The 15,529-nt window shown below is 41.6% G+C and overlaps 1 long non-coding RNA gene across 1 annotated transcript; it reads right to left on the reverse strand.

The window, feature by feature from the left end:
- Window positions 1-3,284: 3,284 nt before the first annotated feature.
- Window positions 3,285-15,522, reverse strand: LOC120542529. Its single transcript, XR_005636199.1, has 3 exons — window positions 15,110-15,522; window positions 9,370-9,906; window positions 3,285-3,770 (listed from the first exon to the last, which is right to left on the reverse strand). It is a non-coding gene; the product is annotated as an uncharacterized LOC120542529 (long non-coding RNA).
- Between the last annotated feature and the right edge of the window lie 7 nt (window positions 15,523-15,529).

Genomic DNA, 15,529 nt, shown 5'->3' on the forward strand with positions numbered 1-15,529 from the left:
CTGAGTGGAAATGTCTAAGCTTGACCCGTCATTTTGCCATTCCTAGCAGCTTCCTCAAAGCCACGCTAGACTGCAGCCGAATCCAGCAGTTTTCCTGTGCGGTGGTGACTTGTTAACTCAGCGGCTTCAGAAAGCGACGGCGGGCATTGTGCACAGCCTCCCTGCAGCAGCTCTTTCATCATGCTAATTCTGTCTGCAGCTCCAGCAGAGGCTTTAAGATGTGCACCGCTACCGAATGTCCTACTGACTGATTCCCAGCAGCCAATTACCCCGCTGAGGGTTAATGACTTACAATACAAACTCCAGGGGATTTTGACATTATTCACTGATTCACTATAATGTACTGCACTAGCAGGCTTCCTGAGCCTTACTGTGGGCCAGATAGCCGAGATGCTGTCTTGAACAACGGTGCATTTATTAATGATCAATTCTTATTTGCAGTATTGACTGTGTCTAATTGGGTGTTCGATGTCTGGCAGACAGGCCTTTCTGTGCACAATGGTGTAATGGAACACAGCTCATATGCTACAGACATTGGCACCTTGTGTACAATTATGCGTTATCTTTCACATAATGTGATTTATGTGTTGTACATATGACAGGGCAAGTAAGTATTTGGAGATATGCATTATTTTTAGATTTTCATAACCGTTCATCTATTCTTCATTTCAAAATCTTCCTTTGTTTGAGTTCAGTTCAGGTTGTAGATAGCTGGAGACAATCCCAGTAGCGTTAGACACAAACCTGGATAGGTAAATATTAATAAGGATCCACTTGAGAGTGGGCCCTAAAAATCTGCAAAAGCACCAAATGAATGAACTGAGTGGAAGAATTTCAAAATTCTGAATTCACTTTTTGGGAGATTACAAGACTGACTCCTTGTGCATTTCTGGTTGCTACAAACTGACTTTAATTACTAGACTCAAATGCTAGAGGACAACGTAAGCAAAGCTAACACCCTGAAACAATGTATTAATAGATTTCTCCTTTTTTCCACCTCCACGTTCTTCCAATGGCCATCTCACCACATCACCCCTACTGCACCAACAACCCTCACCACTTCAACAACTGTAACTGTACAGACTGCATCTCTGTTGTTAGTCATTATCACTAAATCATAAGTAACATAATAGGTATCATTTGTAACTAATCCTCACCTGTTCTGTTTTTCTTCTCGGTACTCAAATGTGGCACTTGGTGCCAGGGTCCAATTGCCAAGTTGTTGCCTGCGTAAGTTAAAGTCATCCCTGATGGAGGATCACAGGAATTGTGGGGTAGAGAGGTCCTTTCATTGGATTGGCTGGCCCAGTGCTGACTCAACTGTGGAATGGCCAATAGGAGAAGGTAGCTTTGATGGCCGATTTCTTCAGGACTCTGAACAAATCCAAATCGTATTATGTGATATCATCTACTGTTATATTCTGCTTCGTACTTGTAAAATGTTTATTTTTATAATGTATTGAGGATAGGGCGGCACAGTGGTGCAGTAGTAGCGCTGCTGCCTCGCTGTTAGGAGACCAGGGTTCGCTTCCTGGGTCCTCCCTGCGTGGAGTTGGCATGTTCTCTCCGTGTCTGTGTGGGTTTCCTACCGGGCGCTCCGGTTTCCTCCCACAGTCCAAAGACATGCATGTTAGGTGGATTGGTGATTCTAAATTGGCCCTAAAGTGTGCTTGGTGTGTTTGTGTGTGTCCTGCGGTGGGTTGGCACCCTGCCCGGGATTGGTTCCTGCCTTGTGCCCTGTGTTCGGATTCAGTGGGTTGGCAAATGGTTGGTTGGTTGTATTGAGGATTACTTGTGTTCTGTTCTGTGTATTGTATTGACCCCCCCTTATTTTTGACACCCACTGCACGCCCAACCTACCTGGAAAGGGGTCTGTCTTTGAATGCAGCACACATGAGCAAAAAAAGCAAATCATCCACTGGTTGCTACACTTTAGTAAGAAATCCTGTAGCTGCAAGTGTAACCACAACTTCAATGATTTTTCTTCTAATATGCGCATACGCAGTGTATGTGAAAGTCTACAGTGTTTTCAGACATTTTCACATTTGGAAACAATGTGAAGCTGCTAGTATGGACAAATCATTTTAATTTAAAACACCATTTTTAGTAGTGTAAATACGGCCTATGTCCATAATTAGCCAGTTGAACTGGGTTTTCTTGCTATTGTAGGTAAACTTGTTTTTTTCTGTAATGTTTGGTGCAGGTATTTAAAGTACACCATTGTGGTAATTTGGATGCGGTGTTGGGTTTTATTGTTTTATAAGCTTCTTTTGTATCTTCGGCTTGAAAGATGAAAATGGATGTGAAAATTCTGCCATCAAATTAGATAGCCCAGCACTAAATCTACAGTAGAATGCCTAGGAGGTGGTGGGCGGCCAGTTGGCAGACGTCTCCAGGACTGTAACTGTGTCTGACTTTGGCTGGTGTAACTGACCGCGGACCTCCCAGGGATTTCTTTTCTCCAGAGATGCTGCTGATAGGCATTTTTGCTTTCATCTGCTTCATTATCAATGGGCCATAATTCAACAATTAATTAATGAACAGATATTGCTGAGCTCCATTTATGTTAATCAGTTTCAAAGTACTTTGTTCTCCTTTCTGTATAAACAAATCTGTGTTTTTTATGTATACTCATTATGCAATTATTAATTTGCAATGTTTGTATTTTACATTTTACCCAAGATATTGTCACAGCACTCTGAGCCTGCACTCAGTGTAGACAGATATATAAAAATAAACTGAATTGAATTAGCTGATGACTGTTTGCCTCCTTTTCTTGTCAATAACGAAGTGATTATTATTATTGTTTTTTTTTCTTCTTCTTCCATTGTTAAAGGGGTTTCAAAACTCTATGCAAAATCCTACAGATTGGATGCCAGAAAATTATCCTATTATTTAAAAAGGTGATTTAGAAAAGCACTACAAGCTTCACAGAAAAATAATGGGGTGCCATGCTAGTCATCTCTGTTTAATTCTGCCCACAGAATAACAAGAAAGGGACATTTTGTGCACCAATACATGTTAAAAAAAATTAAGCAAGAAAGCTGTCAGGCTAAGCAAATGTCAGGTCCTGGTCAGGGCTGAAGAAGCTCCGTCCTGCAGTGCAGTCTCTTCCGAACTGAATGCCTCCTTCTGGCAGCTGCAGGCTTTATTGGCAGGGGCCAGGAAGGGGAGGAGTCAGTTTCCCCTTTCAGCATCTTATTTGTATTGTGGAAGGAACTAAAGAGGAGAAGGTTAGTGCGAGCTCCATTTCTCATTATGGGTTGTAGGACCTACCTCAGCTGAGCCAAGATGGTGAATTACAGAAGTACATGCGTGACAAGGAGATGTCCCACACAGGCGGTGGCTCAGCCAATACTGGCTTAATCTCCAGAAACATTTGGTTATTGAATAAGGAACCTTATTAGAATTAGGTGGTGTTAAATGTGATGGCCCTCAGCTTTTACTCCTGGGGATGCTGCCCTTTTTAATAACCATACTGTATATAATCTTACTATTGTAGAAGAATGAGTCTCAACACACTGGAAAGGTTTTGGGTAGCCACCCGTATATTGTCCCTGGCTGCAAAAAGGGTTTTGAGATAGGCACTGATGTGCATAGGTTGAGTTTCTGTCTGAACTGATCTAGTGGTGGAAAAGATGGCGACTTTAAAGGGTGATACCGGAAGTGATGTCATCTGAGGCCAGGAACTGGAAGTGATGTCTTTCTTGGCGCCGGAACCGGATGTGACATTGTTCTTGTTAAATCAGGTAGCTTTTCCTGCATTTGACCTGCAAAAACAACAGAAGAAGGTTTAGCCCACCCAGCCAACCCCTGGCCTGGTGGATAATTACCTCCACTTGGATTACTCAGCTTCCTCCTAACCGTACGTGTGTGACACTATATACTGTAAATAACAAGCTGGTTAAGTTTGCAGATGATACCATACTAGGTGATATACTATGCATAGACTTGGCCATTTTTAGAGATGGGCCTTGACAGAATTCAGATAATATTCAATGTAAAAAAATGTTAAGTATTAAATATGTGAGAGTAAAAATGTTAGATATGAATACATATTGTGGGTTCTGAACGTTGAAAGTACACATTATGAGAAGGACCTAGACATGACAGTGGAGTCTTCATTTCACACATCCAGATAGTGTTAAGAAGGCTAATCAGTGTGGACCACTGGGGGCACACCGTTGCACAAACCCGACACAGACAGGTGTGGGATACAAGTTCAAGACATGCGTTTTTTACTTTTCCCTTGTGAGAAACGCCTTCTCCCTTTTCCCACAAGTACAACACAACACAGCACCACACAAACTCTTCTTTCTCTTCTTCCTCTTCTTTCTTTCCTTCTTTACTCCTCTGGACAAGCTTTGTCTACTCCCACCCGACTCTGGCTCTCAGAGTAGTGGCTGCTGGCTGCTTTTATAAGGCACTTAGAAGTGCTCCGGGTGCTTGTTGTTTCGGGTTTGGTGGAAGAGCTGCCCATAATGGCTCAGCAGCAGCTGCAGCTCCTCTTGGAAGCACCCACAGAACCCAACAGGGCTGTATCAAACTCCAACTCCCATGGAGCCCTGCAGGAGTCTGAGACACCACTGCAACTCAGGAGGGCTGCCACCTAGTGCTCCGGGGAGGTAATATTCTGGATATGTTCCCTTTCCCGGTCCTTCCAACTTGGAGGCGTCCTTGCCAGGTATGGATGCCAGCTACCTCTCAGAATGATAAGACATTTTACTTTCATTGCGATGCTTGCTTACTTTACTTCAGTTGCAAAGTAATATTAATAATGATAGTCAGCAGGCACCATGTGCTATTGTTTGATATTCAAGTGTGCTGCCTCTGCCTTTCACAAAATATTGAAAAAGTGCATTAACCAAAACAACTCTACAATATCCAATGTGTTCAACACTTCTGGTCAGATCTTACCCACCCCTGTGGTATTTCATTACTGCAGTGACCACAGCCAACATGACGGACCCAACCCCAACCAATGCTTTCACCACTGCCTCTTCTGATGAGGGAATATCAAGCAGGTGTTGGCATTCCATAAAGTGCTCCTTTCACCTCTGCGATATCCCTAGCTGACCTTCGTGTTTCCCTACTTTTGATTAGAACAGCCTGGTTGAGGACCCCCTTACAACTCCTTAGTCATCAAATGGTTTATCAGAAGTACTTTCTTACTGCCCATAGTCATTCTCTGTGGTCTCATCAAATGCCAACCACACCAGTGCATTTTCTTCAGTCACTTCTGCAGCTGCCTCCATCTTGGCCTGCTACTCCCTTTCAGTTGAATCAGGAGACCACCCTGTAAATATCACACAGAATGCCTGATTACCCCTTTGGGTTGTCCAGGTCAGTCCAACATGTGCTTCCTCTGCTCAAGCCGGTTCACCACCAAGGTGTGATCAATTGAGAGCTCAAAAACCCTCTCCCTGAGTGTCCAGATTAGACAATTAAGACTCCAAAGTCAATCATTGACCTTTGGCCTAAGATACTTTGGTATCAAGCATATCTATGAGCAACCATATGTTCTAACATGATGTTAGTTAAGGAAAATTCATGAACTTGGATTCATACAAAGCATGACATTCCTGTTATCTCTAAAAATGGTCAAATACTCTACAACGTTGCTTGGTGATTACACATAATTTGGTTTCTTCAACTTGAAGGGGCCTTCCTATTCACTCGAATAAACTTCAGATACACACAGCTGGAGGTTTGTGGGTGTCTCCACACCCACCTAGAGATTCTTCTATTGGACAACTCCAGAGCTAAAGAGAGCCCACACTTTATCAAGAAGTCTACTTCACAAACCATTACTGTGCATAGAAATGTTTCTGACTCAATCCAGCCAGCATTTGTAACCTCCTACATATAGTAAGTTCCAAGATGGACCCAACCCCAACCAATCCATTCACCATTGCCTCTTCTGACTCCTGTACTCCTTTCACCTCTGCGATATCCCCAGCTGAGGTCCATGTTTCTCCATTTCTGCTGGGGAACAGCCTGGTTGAGGTCCCCCTTACAACTCTTTAGTCATCAAGTGGTTTATCAGAATTAGATTCTTACTGCCCAAAAACACAGGATGTTAGGTTATATAGCACCCTGATGCATGGGCTACAAATCAAAGGGGGTCATGCCTATGCTTTATAATACACTAGTGAAGCCTCACCTGGAGTGCTGTGTGAAGATTTGGTCCCCAGGCTACAAAAAAGACATGGAAGGAGCCACAAAAGAGAAGAGTAACTAGGCTGATTCTGAGATGGTGAGGTATCAAGCTATGAGCTATTGAGCTAAAATGTGGGCCGGTTGGTCGGGGGGTGTGATTCTCTAATTTGGGTGTGAACAGTTCAATAACTGGACAAGCTCACCTTATGGAAATGAAGGAGAAGTACGTTTAGGACTGAAGATCAGAAAACATTTCTTTACTCAAAGAGTTGTGGGGATCTGGAGAAAACTACCAAGTCATGTAGTTGAAGTGGAAACCTTGACAACATTTAAGAAGTATCTGGATGAGATATTGGGACTGCTTATCTATTAGCTAACAGATGAGCTTGATGGATAGAATGCTGTCCTCTCATTTGTCAAACTTGTTCTGTTCTAATGAGGAAAGATGTTAATCTCTAAAGCCTATAGGGTTGGCCCACAATTTCAGCTCAAATGGCTTCTCTGAGTTGGCCTATTGTCAGTGTTTGTAGCCCGTGTTCCTTACATTATTGGATCTTGTCTGGAACCATTTGCTGGTAGGATAGATCCTCAAGTTGATTAACTGGTCCAGAATATTAGTTAATAAATATCCTTATCATTTTAAATATATGTGGATTAATTCATATTATGTTCCAGTATTTTGAGCTCATAATCCTTTTTTAGAGCAAAACAATATCAAGATGCAGGCAGCTTAGTTAAAGAAAGAGCAGCGTCTAAAGATCGCACTATTATTTTGGACAAGGCAAATCTTCATGAGGTCAAAAAGCACCATGGCACAATAAGTGTGATTTTCTGGAAATGGCCAGTGGCGATATTAAATTCTGCTACACCGATTTACACTAAAAGACGCTCTGGCTTCTCTAACGCCAACAGCTCTTTAAATTTAAGGGAATAAATAGCTAGAAATAGCTAGCAGAAAAGGCAAGTAAAGCTCATCTATTGGGACACAGTGGCCTAATGCTTTTGCCATTTAACTTCAGTATCTGGCAGTTTTTATTGCCTCATGGGTAATATTATGCTATATGCTCATTTATTTTCCAAAACCAGCAATTCCAATTGATAGAAAAGGCTGAGCGTCAGGTTCAAGACAGGAACCAATCCTGGAAAAATGACCAGTGCATGTTTTGGAGCTTCAAAGCCCTGGGTTTCAATATCAGGTTCACATAATGCATGAGTGGAGCCTCTCTGCTCAACTTTCAAACATTTCAAAGACATTAAGGTTAGGTTGATAGATAACTCTAAACTTGCACACTCTGAATATATATGTGTTTAAATTTAAGAACATGAGGAAAAAGATTCTTTGGTCTGAATAGACAAAGACTGAACTCTTGGGGCAGAACTCCAAGTACTACATCTGTCAAATGTCAGGCACTGCACATTACCTAACTAATAACACCCTTGGTGCCAGCATCATGCTATGGTGCTGCTTCTCAGGGTGACTTGTGTGAAGTGAAGGAAGGATGAATGCAGTCAATACAAAGAGGTCCTGCTCCAGAAAATGCACATGAACTCAGAATGGGACAACAATTCATCTTTCAGCATGACAACAACCCAAAACATACAGCCAAGACAGTTCTGGAGTGGGTTAAGTGATCCAGACAAATCCCAGACTTAAACCTCATAAAACATGTGAGGGGACACCTGAAGACTGAACTTTACAGACACTTCCCATCCAATCTAATGAAGCTTAACAGGATCAGCCAGGACGAATGAGAGAAGCTTCCCAAATCCTGGTGTGTGAAGCTTGTAGAGATCTAATGAAGACAACTTGCCAATGGAGCTTCTACAAGTACTAGGTTAAAGGTCTGAATGCTTACAATAATGAGAAATATCAGGTTTATTTTATTTTATTTTTTTAGAAAATATGCTAATCTTTCTGAAAACATGCTTTCATTTTGTCATTATAGGTTATTGAGTGTAGACTGATGGGCAGAAATGGCAAATTGATCCATTTAAAATTAAATCTACAACACATCATCGTCAGCAGAAACTGAAGGGGTCTAAATCCACCACACTCAGTGTGCTTTGATGCTCTAGAAATTTGCTCCAGTCCCCCCGTAACACTGAACTGGATTAATAAACCGATGGCTAAACTACTCTGATGTTTACTGTATTAATAGGAACTGACTGTGAAATACAACAAAGAGCCCTTCTCTGCTTTTAATGACACCACAGACATTGATGTTTTTTGTGTAAATATAAAATCGGTAGGACAAATTTGGCGGAGGCTGCTTGTTTTTCCCCAGAGGAGGTAGGGTCATTTTCCTCAACACTGCATCCTTGCTTTTTTTTGCACTGAATTCAGTGCTTCTGTCATTAATTTGAGTTAAATAGTCATTAACCAAAAGCTCTGAGGTAAATGACCTGCAATGATCAAGCTATTTTCCATACTATTTGTCCTGTAATGGCTGCTACAACTCATGTCCAAATTGCTTTCTAGAAAGAATTTTGTCTAAACATCCTGTACTAATAAAAGTGATCTTTACTTATTAGGCAGTTGGGCCTGGCAGCCGTAAAAACACTGATAAATGAAAAGAAAGAAAGAAAGAAAGAAAGAAAGAAAGAAAGAAAGAAAGAAAGAAAGAAAGAAAGAAAGAAAGAAAGAAACTGTATTAATTCTAAACAAATCATGCACAATATCAAAACTCTAACTCACCCCAAAAAGAAAACAATACTTAATTCATATGTCAAATAAGAAATATCAATTCATTATCTTCAACTTTACAAATTGCCTCATGAACCCACCATTTTACCTCAAAGGAATTGACATTTGTAGTCATTCTGTAGAACTTATATTCCAAATACACCCTGGATTTTCTAATCATGTCACGTTGTTTATCTGACTTCACTTGTCATGAACTTATCATGACTTACAAACCAGAGCGCACATTAAGATCTCAAGATGCCGGTCAGCTTATGATTCCAAGGATTAATAAAATAACAGTGGGAGATCGAGCTTTTCGTTATAGGACCCCTAAACTGTGGTATGGTCTGCATGCTACTGTAAGAGGTGCCCCTTCGGTCTCAGCTTTTAAATCCCGGCTGAAGACTCACTACTACAGTTTAGCAGACCCTGACTAGAGCTGCTGATTAACTGCACATACTGCATCTCTGTTGTTAGTTATTAGCACTAAAAAATAAGTAATTTGATAGTTATGATTTTTTACTAACCCTCATCTGTTCTGCTTCTCTTCTCAGTACTCAAATGTGGCACTTGGTGCCACTGCCCACCTGCCAAGTTGTTTTGCCTGCCGAACAAAAAGTCTTCTTTGATGGAGGATCGTAGCAATCTTCAGGTAGATGGTGTAATAAACCAAAAAGAGAATTTCCACAATGAAAAATAGTTGGGGACCGTCCCTGTATAATGTCCAATAGATAAAATTAAAATGAAAAGTCAAAATGGTGATTAACATACATTTACAGTACATCACAGAGGAGTTTTACAAATGGTGGCTTTATATACACAACAAAAATGGTGGATGGATATGAGTTGGCAAGAAATGACGTTGAAACAGGCAGACGGATATGACATCATCAAAAGGGACCAGAAGTGATGTAATGAGGAAGTGATGTCATCTTCGGAAGACCGGAAGTGTCGTCATGGGTTGGTGCCGAAGGCGACATCATCAGAGGTTGCCAGAGGTGACATTTCGGTGGCCATCTCAGAACCTGGAAGTAAGGTAAGTGTTTTCATTTTCTTCTTTTTGTCTGAAGATAGAGATAGAGAGAGAGGTGTTAGCACCGCAGATTAATCCTTTGTCTTGAGATATTTCACTCTCACCTCTGGGCTTGTTGACTGCCTCCTAATCACATGTGTGTGACAAGGGGTTCTTTCATCAGATTGGCTGGCCCAGCACTGAGTCAGCTGTGGAAAGGCCAATAAGGGGAGGTGGCTTGATGGCTGAGGTCTCCTAGGCTCTGACCAAATCAAATCATATTTTGTGGTATCATCTTCTGTTGAATTCTGCTCTGTACTTGTAATATTTCTATTGCACTATTATATTGTATTGAGGATCACTTGTGTTCTGTTCTGTGTATTGTATTGTATTGTATTGTATTGACCCCCTTCTTTTTGACACCCGCGGCATGCCCAACCTACCTGGAAAGGGGTCTTTCTTTAAACTGCCTTTCCCAACATTTCTTCCACTTTATTTTCCCTACAAGGGTTATTTTGGGGAGTTTTTCCTTATCTTCTTAGAGAGTCAAGGCTGGGGGGCTGTCATGAGGCAGGGCCTGTGAAAACCCATTGCAGCACTTCTTGTGTGATTTTGGGTTATACAAAAATAAGTTGTATTGTCTTTTCTAGATTTATAAATGGCCAGCTTGGCCTGTCCAATGAGGAAATTTACAAGCTGACATTCATTTTGATTATTTTAATTCCATTAACACCATAAATAAATACACAATCTTTAAAAGGCAAGTTAAGAACACTAAAAACAGAGTTAAGAACATTTAAAAAAGACCGAAGTCTACAACAGAAAGGAAAACATTCTCTTTGTTTCCATCCATCCCGCTATATCCTAACTACAGGGTCACGGGGATCTGCTGGAGCCAAGCCCAGCCAGCATTGGGAGCAAGGCAGGAAACAAACCCCGGGCAGGGCTCCAGCCCACCGCAGGGCACACACCAAACACACACTAGGGACAATTTAGGTTTGCCAATGCACCTAACCTGCATGTCTTTAGGCAGGAACTGGAGCACCTGGAGGAAACCCACACAGACACGGGGAGAACATGCAAACTCCACGCAGGGAGGACCTGGGAAGTGAACCCGGGGCTCCTAACTGTGAGGCAGCAGTGCTACCCATTGCACCACCGTGGCGCTGTTCTCTTTGTTTCTACCCACAGAAAGAACGGAAGGATCAAGCAGTGAGACATAGGAATAAAATGCAGTGATGTCACGCAGCACATGCCATTGCAAATCGCTAGTTCTTTTGTTCAATGGTGGCCTAAAAATGGGGAGTGCTTCCATGATTTTGTATACCAAGAAAGAAATAAAGAGAAAATTCATCATGCAGTCACTATAAAAACTCTACCTTGGACTTTTATGTTAAGATTTGTAATTGTTTGACAAAGTTCAAATGGGACAATGTGTGTGAAAATTACTTTCTTCAAATCCCCTAAATTAATAATTAACCCTGCCTCCTCCGACACTGCAGTGCGTGTGAATTGTGCCTTTAGCGGCACAGCACTGCCAGCCACTACACTGCCTTTGGCCTCCTTCTCATCCTGCGGCTCGTCTCTGTGCCTGTGTGGCAACCTATGTGAACCTCAGTCACAGCAGATCACTTCTCCAGCTCCTTGAGTTCAAAGCAGGTAACTGAAATGATGCTCATGTCCACAAAAGTAGAAAATAAAAGTCACTTACCTTATGTACAAAAGGTATGAAAGAAGGCTAGTGGAACTTATCTGTTACAGTGACTAAATATTTCCTCAGTATTTCTGTTACAGTATAAACAAACTCACGGCTGTGTTATCTAAACATTAAATTAATTCAATTTTCCCCTGATGCTACAATAATTTTCAAACCAATTTAGTCCTGAACAGGGTCATTGGGGTCTGCTGGAGCCCATCCCTGCTTTCATAGGGTGCAAGGCAGGAACAAATCCTGGGCAGGGCACCAAGCCATCATAGGGTGAATACACACACACACACCATCCACACACTAGTGCCAATTTAGAGTCACCAATTCACCTAACCTGAGAGGAAACTGCAGCACCCAATGGAAAACAACACAGTCACAGGGAAAACATGCAAACTTTATTCAGGGAGGACTCGGGATGTGAACCTTTGTCTCCATACTGCAAGGCAGCTGTGCTACCACTGTGCCACCATGCCACCCTCAGGAGCTAAAATTTTCATCCAAATGCTACAATGATTCATTATCTGTCATGGTCAGATGCAGTCAACAATTTAGCTTGCATCTTCAGCACAGATTTTAATTCTCCATCAGGTACTTTGAAACGTTTTATGTTTATGTGTTTAGAGTTTTCTGGATATGTTTCCATGTGCATTTATTTTTGTCTGTCTGTTGTTTAGCATTCAAATAAAGATTTCTACCGGGGGAAAAAAAAAAAATCAGGGTTTAGATCTTCCTGGTTGCCATCTATATAGAACTAGCAGGGGCGCCAAGTGCTGCCCAAGGTGGAATAAAGTACAGGAGAGGACATTAAATAAATTGCCTAGGGGAAAATGCTTTGGGCTTAAGCCAAAGTTTCACTGACTAAACCCACCATAGGCAGCAACTTTGCATTTCTGTGCCAAAAATACCTCCTTGGGGTACTTCCCTAATAAAGCACTGGCATGGTCATTAAATAAAGTTCTCCACTGAAAACATTTTCAGAACAGAATAGCCAGTGGTCTTCTCCTGCACAAATTGGAAATCTGTGCAAAATCTGGTGGAGGTTCAATAGTGTGGATTTGTTCACCAGACAAACACACATTCAGCTTTATCCATCTGGAATTTACACCTTCTCCCTGTACCTGCAGGAGACCTTGACTGGGTACACCAGTTTTCCATTCACATCCCAAAAAGGCATTGAGGTTTGATTAACTGACAGCTCTAAACTGGCCAAATGGGGACCTATCTAGGTGAGCACCTGATGACTCCGGAGATAGACTCCTGCTGAATCTGGATTAAGGTGGCCTGCGGAGAGTAATATGATTGGCTGTTTGACCAAGAAATAACCAAAATTCTTAAAATCTGGCATTAAGAGGATATACAAAAAAGTCAACTTATAGGGTGATTAAAGAAAGAAAGAAAAAAAGAAAGAAAGAAAGAAAGAAAGAAAGAAAGAAAGAAAGAAAGAAAGAAAGAAAGAAAGAAAGAAAGAAAGAACAGTCCATTGTTCTAATATCAAAAAATGGTACTCCCGTCGTTAGCTCCTAACTTTAGGCATGTTTACAGTGCTGACCACCTTTCTATTTCGGAGCCTCTCTTCTTTTCAGATCAGACGCACCGGTACGCGGAACACTCGAGCGCAGCTTCACAATTCCCAGACATCCACAGTCGCTGCTTATTACTGGTATGTGGCTTTCACAATGCAGGGTTAATATACCGTTTTGTTTCTAAGGTCACTAATGCCTTCTATTGGTATTTTTCAGGTGTAAAAAGCTAGCAAAAAATACTACTACATGTGACCGAAAAACAAGACGAAATATTGTATGAAACTATACGCTATTCAGTTTGATATATACATTTTTTTTGCCTAAGTTTTTATGTTGGGGTAACACGTTAGCGCTACTAAATCAGGCTCTCTCTGTCCTTCCACATATCCACACCCCAACACACCTAATACACACAGACACACACCCACACAAACACCCCACATGTGTCGGCCTGGGATTTCTCCGTCTCAGAGATGCCCGGTGATGGGGCGTCGCGTCCTGCTTTAGGCTGAGGTCGGTGATATTGCGATATGATGAAAACATTGAAAAAAAAAAGCCGCGGAAGCAGACAACGCATTTTTTCCGTAATAACACAACGCATATGCTCGCCAATGTAACTGTTTAAAAATACTTATCTGGTAATTTTACAAACCACCAGCAGAGTGCAGAAGTAAGCTATTTTCCAGATTTGTCTAAATAATGTAAAGCATCTATTTTCAAATCTGTTAAAATGGGGGATGGGGTACCCTTAATTATTGATTTGAAGCGATTGTATTAAAGGTATAGTATTTAATTTAATTACACCAATACAACGTATGACAAGTATTAACTTGCTAATAGTTGTTAATACTACTAGATTTCATCATCATCACCATAATTATTATGATCACATTTTCAAATACTTGAATATTTCATTTCAGAGTATGTGGAGCCTATTTCGGAAGCAACGGGGATCAACACTGCATGGCCCGTCCAAACACGTCCCCTCATATTCCCAACCAAGCAGCAACTTTGAACTGCCAATAAACGTAACTGCGACGAGAAGAAACTGCGAATAAACCCCACAGAGACCTGCGGACGGCACAGCGAAGACACCAATTGCAGGATCAAAATTAATGTAAAGTATTTTTTCTCTATAATTTGGGTGTAATGAAGCACCGCGATCAATCAGTGACATAGAAAAAAAAAGTTTTGTTATGCAGGTACATACAAATTGATGGACCAAACGATCAAATAATTATCAGAATGTATAAAATAGTTATTTTAATAAAGCGTCAGGGAAGGTACCAATTACGTGGAGATATGAATAAAGTGGTGTTATGGTGATAATCGTGATGTGAGAAGATAGAAACTGGTATGATGGAAATGGACGCAAGAAGAAGAAGAATGAGGTGTCCTTAACATTTTATTAAAGAGGTTCACTAAATGGACAAGTGGATGAACATTAATAATAATAATAATAATAATAATAATAATAATAATAATAATAATAATAATCGGTCCGACAGTGGCCAAACAAGACAAGAAAAGATATTTGGGTAATGTTAGGGTGCCATAGTGATTAATCTAGTGCCTTACATCTCCAGGAGCTTGGTTTCTCCTCTAAGGCTGCTTTTTTCCCTTTGCATGCTGGTATCTTCACCACACATGACAGTGTGTATGTGAATGTGTGGGTGTGTGTGTGTGTGTTTTTTTCCCAGAGTTGTCTTTTGTCAGTAACTTGCTACCCTGGCAGCAAGGATCCCGAGACCTAGTAATGGGAAAGAAAATGACTAACTGAAACGAAACGCGCAATCTGTGACTTCTGAATCCCTGCAAATGGTTTGTTTATACTGTATATAAAAGACTCGCCCTTAAACATCAATCTGTTCTTAGTTTATCTGAAGCTGGTTAATGTAAGATTTAAAAAAGACAACACGAGCCCCATTACACAGACGGAATTAAAGGCCAGCAAAGCAACTTACTGCAGGGCTCAGAGCAAACGCATTTATCCCTAAATCTGCTTAGGTGTCTTTAATACTCACGCTATCCAGTTCGTACTCACAAACACGGAATTCCGTAAATCGCCAAGTTTATCTGTAGCGGGTCACATACACAGAACGGGGGTTATCACTCGAAGATGAAGTGTCTGCGCAGCGGAAAAGTTGAACGCGTGTCCATACTTGCGGCGATGAGTTTCTCGCCTAGAGGTGACAATCGCGAGTGAAGTGTCGCCGTCGCGGTGTTAGCGTCTTTGGCAGCGAGGAGGCTGCTTGGGTTCGGCGTGTGCTTCACGGTCTCTCTCGCTATTCCTTCAGTTCCACGCACGCAAGTCGACTCTGCGCTCAGTCTACGAGCGAGCGCGTGAGCAGCAGCGCTAATGAGCAGCTAGTGGGTCCGGCCGGGCATCGGAGAAATCCGTTTTGAGAACGCCGTTCAAGCTGATGCGCTACTTCTCAGATGAG

This window comes from Polypterus senegalus, chromosome 13 (assembly GCF_016835505.1).
Source record: "Polypterus senegalus isolate Bchr_013 chromosome 13, ASM1683550v1, whole genome shotgun sequence".
NCBI lineage: Eukaryota > Metazoa > Chordata > Cladistia > Polypteriformes > Polypteridae > Polypterus > Polypterus senegalus.